This window comes from Vigna radiata, unplaced genomic scaffold, assembly GCF_000741045.1.
Source record: "Vigna radiata var. radiata cultivar VC1973A unplaced genomic scaffold, Vradiata_ver6 scaffold_319, whole genome shotgun sequence".
Taxonomy (NCBI): domain Eukaryota; kingdom Viridiplantae; phylum Streptophyta; class Magnoliopsida; order Fabales; family Fabaceae; genus Vigna; species Vigna radiata.
The window spans coordinates 178,949-185,656 of NW_014542600.1; positions in this window are offsets into that span (position 1 = coordinate 178,949).

Below are 6,708 nucleotides of genomic sequence, written 5' to 3' on the forward strand. Positions count from 1 at the left end.
GACTTTGAGGGGTTGCTCAAAGGGTGAAGACAGCAGGAGAGGGGATTCCTGTTGTTGGTCTTGTTGTTTGTATGCCTATATTTTGCTTAGAGGGTTAGAGAGGTGTTTTATATTTTTGACGTGGTGTCGCTACAAAAGCCTTGCTGTAAAAACCTTGATCATTATAGTGCATTTGCTTCTTGTGATTGGAAGGACACTAGATGTAGGCAGGTTGGCCGAACCGGTATAAAAATTAGTGTTTTATTTCTTTGATCCCTACACTTTTATTTTTAAGTCGACTCTGTTCTGCATTAAGTCAACTTTATATTCGCTGCATTGACAAGTCTTTTTCCTTGCGTTTCAAGAAAGTTTTCAAAAGGCATCAACTTTGCGAAAAAGATTTTAAAGAGACTCTGATTTTAAGTTTCACCAATTCACCACCCCCCCACCCCTCTTAGTGCGAGAAACTAAGCCATTCCATTTTAACAAAATATATAAACATTAGCTTTGCTTAATGTGTGCAAGAAACTATTAAAACATTTTTATTCTTGTCATCATCAAAAACACATATGAGATATGTTGTATGTGAGAAACCCTAAGGCGATTCAATATAAAGTGGATGGTTTCAAATAAATTGGGGTATGACTTGGTGAATGATCGAGTGAGCCTGGGTGTGAATTGGTTACTTTGAATAAAAATTTTGTAGTTATATGTTAGTGGCTTTGAATTTTTGATAGTGCGGTTGTTAATGATTTGATGTCATGTCATGTGAAGATGTGTGTCGGTATATGCAATATGTACCTTTCGAAAATCTTATTCTAAGTAGATGTTTAATACTTATGCATGTTTATAAGACTTGTTTCTGTTAGCTCACATTTTCGTGTTGTGGTTGTGATTTCGACCTGCGATGATCGTAATTGTGCGGGAGTAAATGTTGTTACAAATGTAGATAAAGCGAAGTTGAGAAGCAAGATACATGGGAGAACTATGGAATTTTAATGTTTATATTAATAGTTTTGTAATGAGATTATATGAACGCTTTATAGTTACATTTGGTTTATGAACTTTTCCAAATTCGGTTATAATAGATAGAAGTTTTTATTTAAATTTTATTTCGAAATAGTATCAGAGTTAAATTTTTAAAAGTTTTTCCAAAACCCGTTACATCCCAAAATTTGGGGTGTTACACAACACACTATCCCTTCTACTCCATCATTCCTGCCTACCATAAAAAAGCCTCTCAAACTAACCGAAACCTACCATTAAACACCATAATTTCCCTACCACTACCTTCCTAGACGAGAGAACATTATCTCACCATCTCTCGCATGACTCCCTATACACTGCCTCTAGGAACCACTATTCATACTCACGTTCTCACACAGTCCAAAACCATCCAACTCAATTCATTAGAGGATCTCATCCTAAGTGAACCTTTCAACACCTTCACACCTTCAACCTCATCTTCACCACCAACCTTCAACGAGGCTGAAGAGGAATAACTTCAAATCGCCCTTCAACGATCATTGGAAGACATCCAAAGCTTGCTAACAAGTTTTACTATCTAATGTTAATTCCTTTTTAAAGGACCAAAACATGATATCCTGACAAATAACCAATATGACAGTAGATACAATGTCATGCTTGAAGAAGGCCTTACATATAAGTTAATGAAAATAAGCTTCACCATAAAACGTTAGAGCTAGATGATGCATTTTCTAAACTGTAGATAAGTAAGATAACGTCTAAACCTGTTGATAACGTTTTAAAACACCGTTATTCGTCATGTGATTTTGATACTAAAAACACCATTTTTCACTTAGAAACTTGCTTGGACTCATGTTTTTGCTTTAGTTTTATAAAGAAGAGAGTTGAGGTGGAACTTAATGATTTTTTGAATAATTCCCTTGATTTTTGACCAAACAGTTGCAGTGCTGAAAAGTCAACCACAATGCTGAAAAGTCAACCAGAAAAATCAATCAGTCAACCAGAATGCTAAAAAGTCAACAAAAGCGCTAGAAAATCGACGTTGGTCGCCCGGGCGGTGGCCCTCGATGCCCGGGCGGCGGGGCTCGAAGCTTGGGCATCTAAATGAGCGTTCGAGCCTTACATGAGGCCCAATTCTCACCCGGGCGACCTCCTTAGACGCTTGGGTGATGATTTTAGTGGGCCGGACCCTGTTTCTGCTCTGTTTTGATTCTTTTGGACCGGGCCGCACTCTGGGACGCGTTTGATACTATTTAAAAGACCCTAGGGCTCTAGGTTTTGCATCCCTGGCAGAGAAGAGCATAACAATACACTCTTAGCCAATTCTTAGTCTTCCATTCTCCTTCTTTCTTCCATTGTTCATAGAGTTCCCCCATGTCTATGGGGAACTAATTTCTATTTGTTGTTGGGGAATGATGTAACCTTGTAAACTTCATATATTTGAATTGATTCTTAATTCTATATGCTTTTTCATTAATTTTTAGAGTAATTCATCTGTTTTATTCTTGCTTATACAATAGCATTATTTGTGAGTTACATGAGTGTCGGGAGGTTCCTTTCAATTCAAGTCCTTGTTGAATTACTCCTAAGGGTTATATTGCTCATGGATTAGGGTATGAGTCTTAGTCGTATTAACCTCTTGATCTTCACATCTTTTTACTAGGAATGCTAGGAATTGTATGAACTGGTAATTAGGGACCGACTTATTTACCGAGGGATCAGGTTTAAGTGATTTAGTGAGGGACGTTGACATTAATGAATAAAAAAGAATTCTTATATACATGAGAGAGAACTTGGTGAAATCTAACCCCAACAATATACTCATCTCATATTTATCAACCTCCATTCATCTCTGTGCTATTTTTCCATTGATCAATTTTATTTTGTTTTATTTTATTATTTTTGCATTACAAACCCATGATCTCTTTTTATTTTTAAGTCTTAATTAATCCTGTTTTCATACAATTGTTCAGCGCCGAGAGTCCTCTGGGATATGATACTTGGTCTTACTATTTTATATTACTTGTGCGACTCGGTACACTTGTCGATTTGCCCTAACACTTGCCAACATATTATCTACATCAAAAGCGTTTAGAGCTCCAAGCTATTAAGGTGAAACCAAAACGTATAGACAAAAAGATGGGAAACCTAAAGAAAAAAATAGAGTCTAGTGTTTTCCATCGTCTAGTTGAGAAGAATCATCTAACGGATAAGATTATTGGTGAAAAGAAATTTTTTTAAGGCAAAATCCAAGTCATCCCCCTCTTGGCTTTGGATACAAGGCATCACTTTTATAACAATTGGCACCGGAGCTAGGAATTCGAAAATTACTCAAATTTTAATCGGTTAGGTTTTTTGTATAATCGATTAAAAAGTTCTCGATGACCAACATATCTCAAACATTTGGAGAAGGGACATCCACAAATAGGCCACCACTATTTGTAGGTGAGAATTTTCCTTTCTGGAAAATCAAGATGAAGATTTTCTTAGAATTAGTGGACAAGGGTGTATGGGATGCTATTATTAATGGTCCCTTTGAACCAACAAAAGTAAAGAATGGCAAGACAAAGACCAAAGATTTTTCTGAGTGGACTCCAGATGAGAATAGGAGAGCACACTAGGACATAAGTATCAAGAACATCATCTCCTCAACAATTACTATTGACGAATTCTACAAAATCTCCACTTGTACAACAACAAAAGAAATGTGGGACGTTTTAGAGGTTACTCATGAAGGAACGAATGAGGTTAAGAGAGCGAGAAAGAACTCTCTCATCCAAGGGTACGAAATGTTTAGAATGAACACTGGTAAGACTATCTTTGATGTGCAAAAGAGGTTCACTCATATTGTTAACCACCTTCTTGCCTTAAGAAAGAATGCTGACAAGGAAGAAATCAATATCAAGATCTTGAAGTGTCTTAACAGAAGCTGGCAACCAAAGGTCACTGCCAATTTAGAATCCAGAGATTTAACATCTATGAACATGGCCACATTGTTTGGAAAACTGAGGAAAGATGAGTTTGATCTTGGTAGGTTGAGAGAGGAGGAAGAGAGTGAATAAAAGTACACAATAACCCTCAAAACAACAAACAAAACAACTTCAAGAAGGCACATTGAGGAAGCAGATTCAGAATCAAAAAATCCAGAGTTGGATGCAATGAACTTAATGGTAAAAAGATTTTCGAGCTTTATGAAATCTAAAAACAAATCTAGTTCTGATTTTGCAGGAAACTCTAGAGTAAACAAAAAGAGAAGCAAAGTTGTTGCACCAACATGCTATGAATGTGGCAAAGCAGGCCATATCAAACATTAATGCCCTGTCTTGAAAATGAAACAAAAAGCTAGATAACAGGACCAGTCAAGACAACATAAAGAACAAGCAGAAAAATGCCTATATAGCCTGGAAGGATAGTGACTTAAACAACTCTCTAAGTGACTCTGATTAAAGCTTGGAAGAGGAGACAAATTTGTGCTCGATGACTGATTCAGTGTGTTCAAACAGTAGTGAAGGTAGCCTTGATGATGAGCCTATTGAGGACGAATATTATCAATTGCTTGATGCTTTTCAAGAGCTACATGTGAGGCTATAAAAATTCAATATCAAGTTAATAGATTGAAGAGTGAAATAGAGATCTAGAGAGAAGAATTAAAAATCTTGTGAATGATAATGAAACCCTCAAAACTGAAATAGAAACTGTTATACAATCATTTAGGAAGGCTGAAAAAGAGGATAAAACAAAGATTCCAGAATGCATAAATTATCCTGCACATATAGACAGAATTGATTACTTGATGAATACTCTATCAAAATTCACTATAGGTAGATCAAACCTTGAGGTTGTATTAGGTTCCCAAAGAAGAGTGGTCAATAAACAAGGAATAGGATGCACTTGTAAAAGTAATAAAATCAATGCTAAGAAGTTTTCTGATCTTAGCAAACCTTCTTCCATATCTTGCTTATATTGCAACAATATTAAACATTATCAATCTTAACCAATGAATATGCATATCACAGATATAATCACATATCATAGATATAAACATGACGAATATTTATAACATATAGTTCAAGCACAATCAAATATATAAACAACAATTTTTCTTGATGTGTGGAAAAAACTATTAAAACATTTATGTTTTTGTCATCATCAAAAACACATATGGGATATATATGTGGATTTAACTTTCACATAGGCCCCCTATCAACAATCTCCCCCTTTTTTGATGATGCACAACCATGTTTTTCCAGTTACTTCTCCCCCTTTGGGAATTAGCAAAAAAGATGCAATCAAGTAACAGGTAGTGAAGTGCTTAAAGAGATACATCATAAGAAATTCTTACAGACCATTTGCAGAATGTGATGATTCCCCTATTATAATGTAGTAGCACTTTTAAACAATTTGAGAAATAAATTGATACCAGAATCATAGCTCAAAAGATCATATGAACACAACATAGCAACATAGTCAATGTATCAGAGTATGAGTAACAAAGTGTATACTGAGTTCAACATACTGTATCAAGCAGTAGTAAATTAAAACATGTATCAGAGTAAAAATAATGCTTGATGCAATCATACTATCATGTGTAGTTTTCAAAATACTCAATTTTTATGCAAGAAATATGAAGCAATGAGTATAATGAATACATGATTTCATTTCATACTATAGTAGAATTAATGTTTCAGTATGAATGACTCTGCAACATAAAGATCTTCAAAACATTTTTTGAATCAAATTGCAACATTTTAAATCCACTATAATGAATGAAGAACAATTATAGCATGTTAGTAGATATGAATCAACAAAGATGAGTATAAAACCAAGTGCTTGAATTTTACTCTATTTCACTGAGAGGCTAACAGATTAACTCTACTGAACAATTGTCCATCAATTACGGATAAGTGTGTGATCATTTCAACCTATTAAGTTCTGCAATAGACCTGCAAACCACAACTTTCTCAACATTGTTTAGTGTTAGTCTAGTAATACATAGTAGTTGTGATGCAACTTGAAACATCAAATAAGTATGAATATGTAATGAAGTATATGATAGTGAAAAAACAGATTACATTCATACATCAGATTCATCCAACCAGATTCATTCATTCAATCAATTATTTAAGCAATTAGAATAGGATATGAACCAAAATTATAATATTTCATTCATCATAGAAAATATGAAGATAACAAATTTCAAACATAAAAGGCTTTATAGCCAAATTACATTAATCCAAAAAGAAAATACAGCAAAACAAAATCAGATTAGGTCCTTAATAAATATCATCTCACTTTCATTTGGGACACTTTCTTCGTCATTCTCATTATTCTCTTTATTCTCTTCATTCTCCTCACTACCATCACCATAATCCTCAATATGTAGCTTTTCTTTGATAGCAACAACATCTTTACTCATAGACTTGCAGAGAATAGTCAGAGAGTGCATTTTCCTTATCATGTGCTTTTCAAATTCGGATTTAGATAAAAAAAGGTGCAGATGATGAGCCCGTAGGAGCATCATCTTCATTGTCCAAATTCTCATATTTAAAAGACCATCTGTCTGGTCCATGTTGAAGGCCCATATGATGCAGAGCAGTTTTGTCAATGATATTTATTTTTCCATAAGATTCACATGATTCTTCAACACACTCCACATTGAAATGAAGAAGCACCTTAGAAATAACTACCTTAACGGTCATATTTTTAAATGCTATGACTTGCATTAATTTCTTAATCGATTAC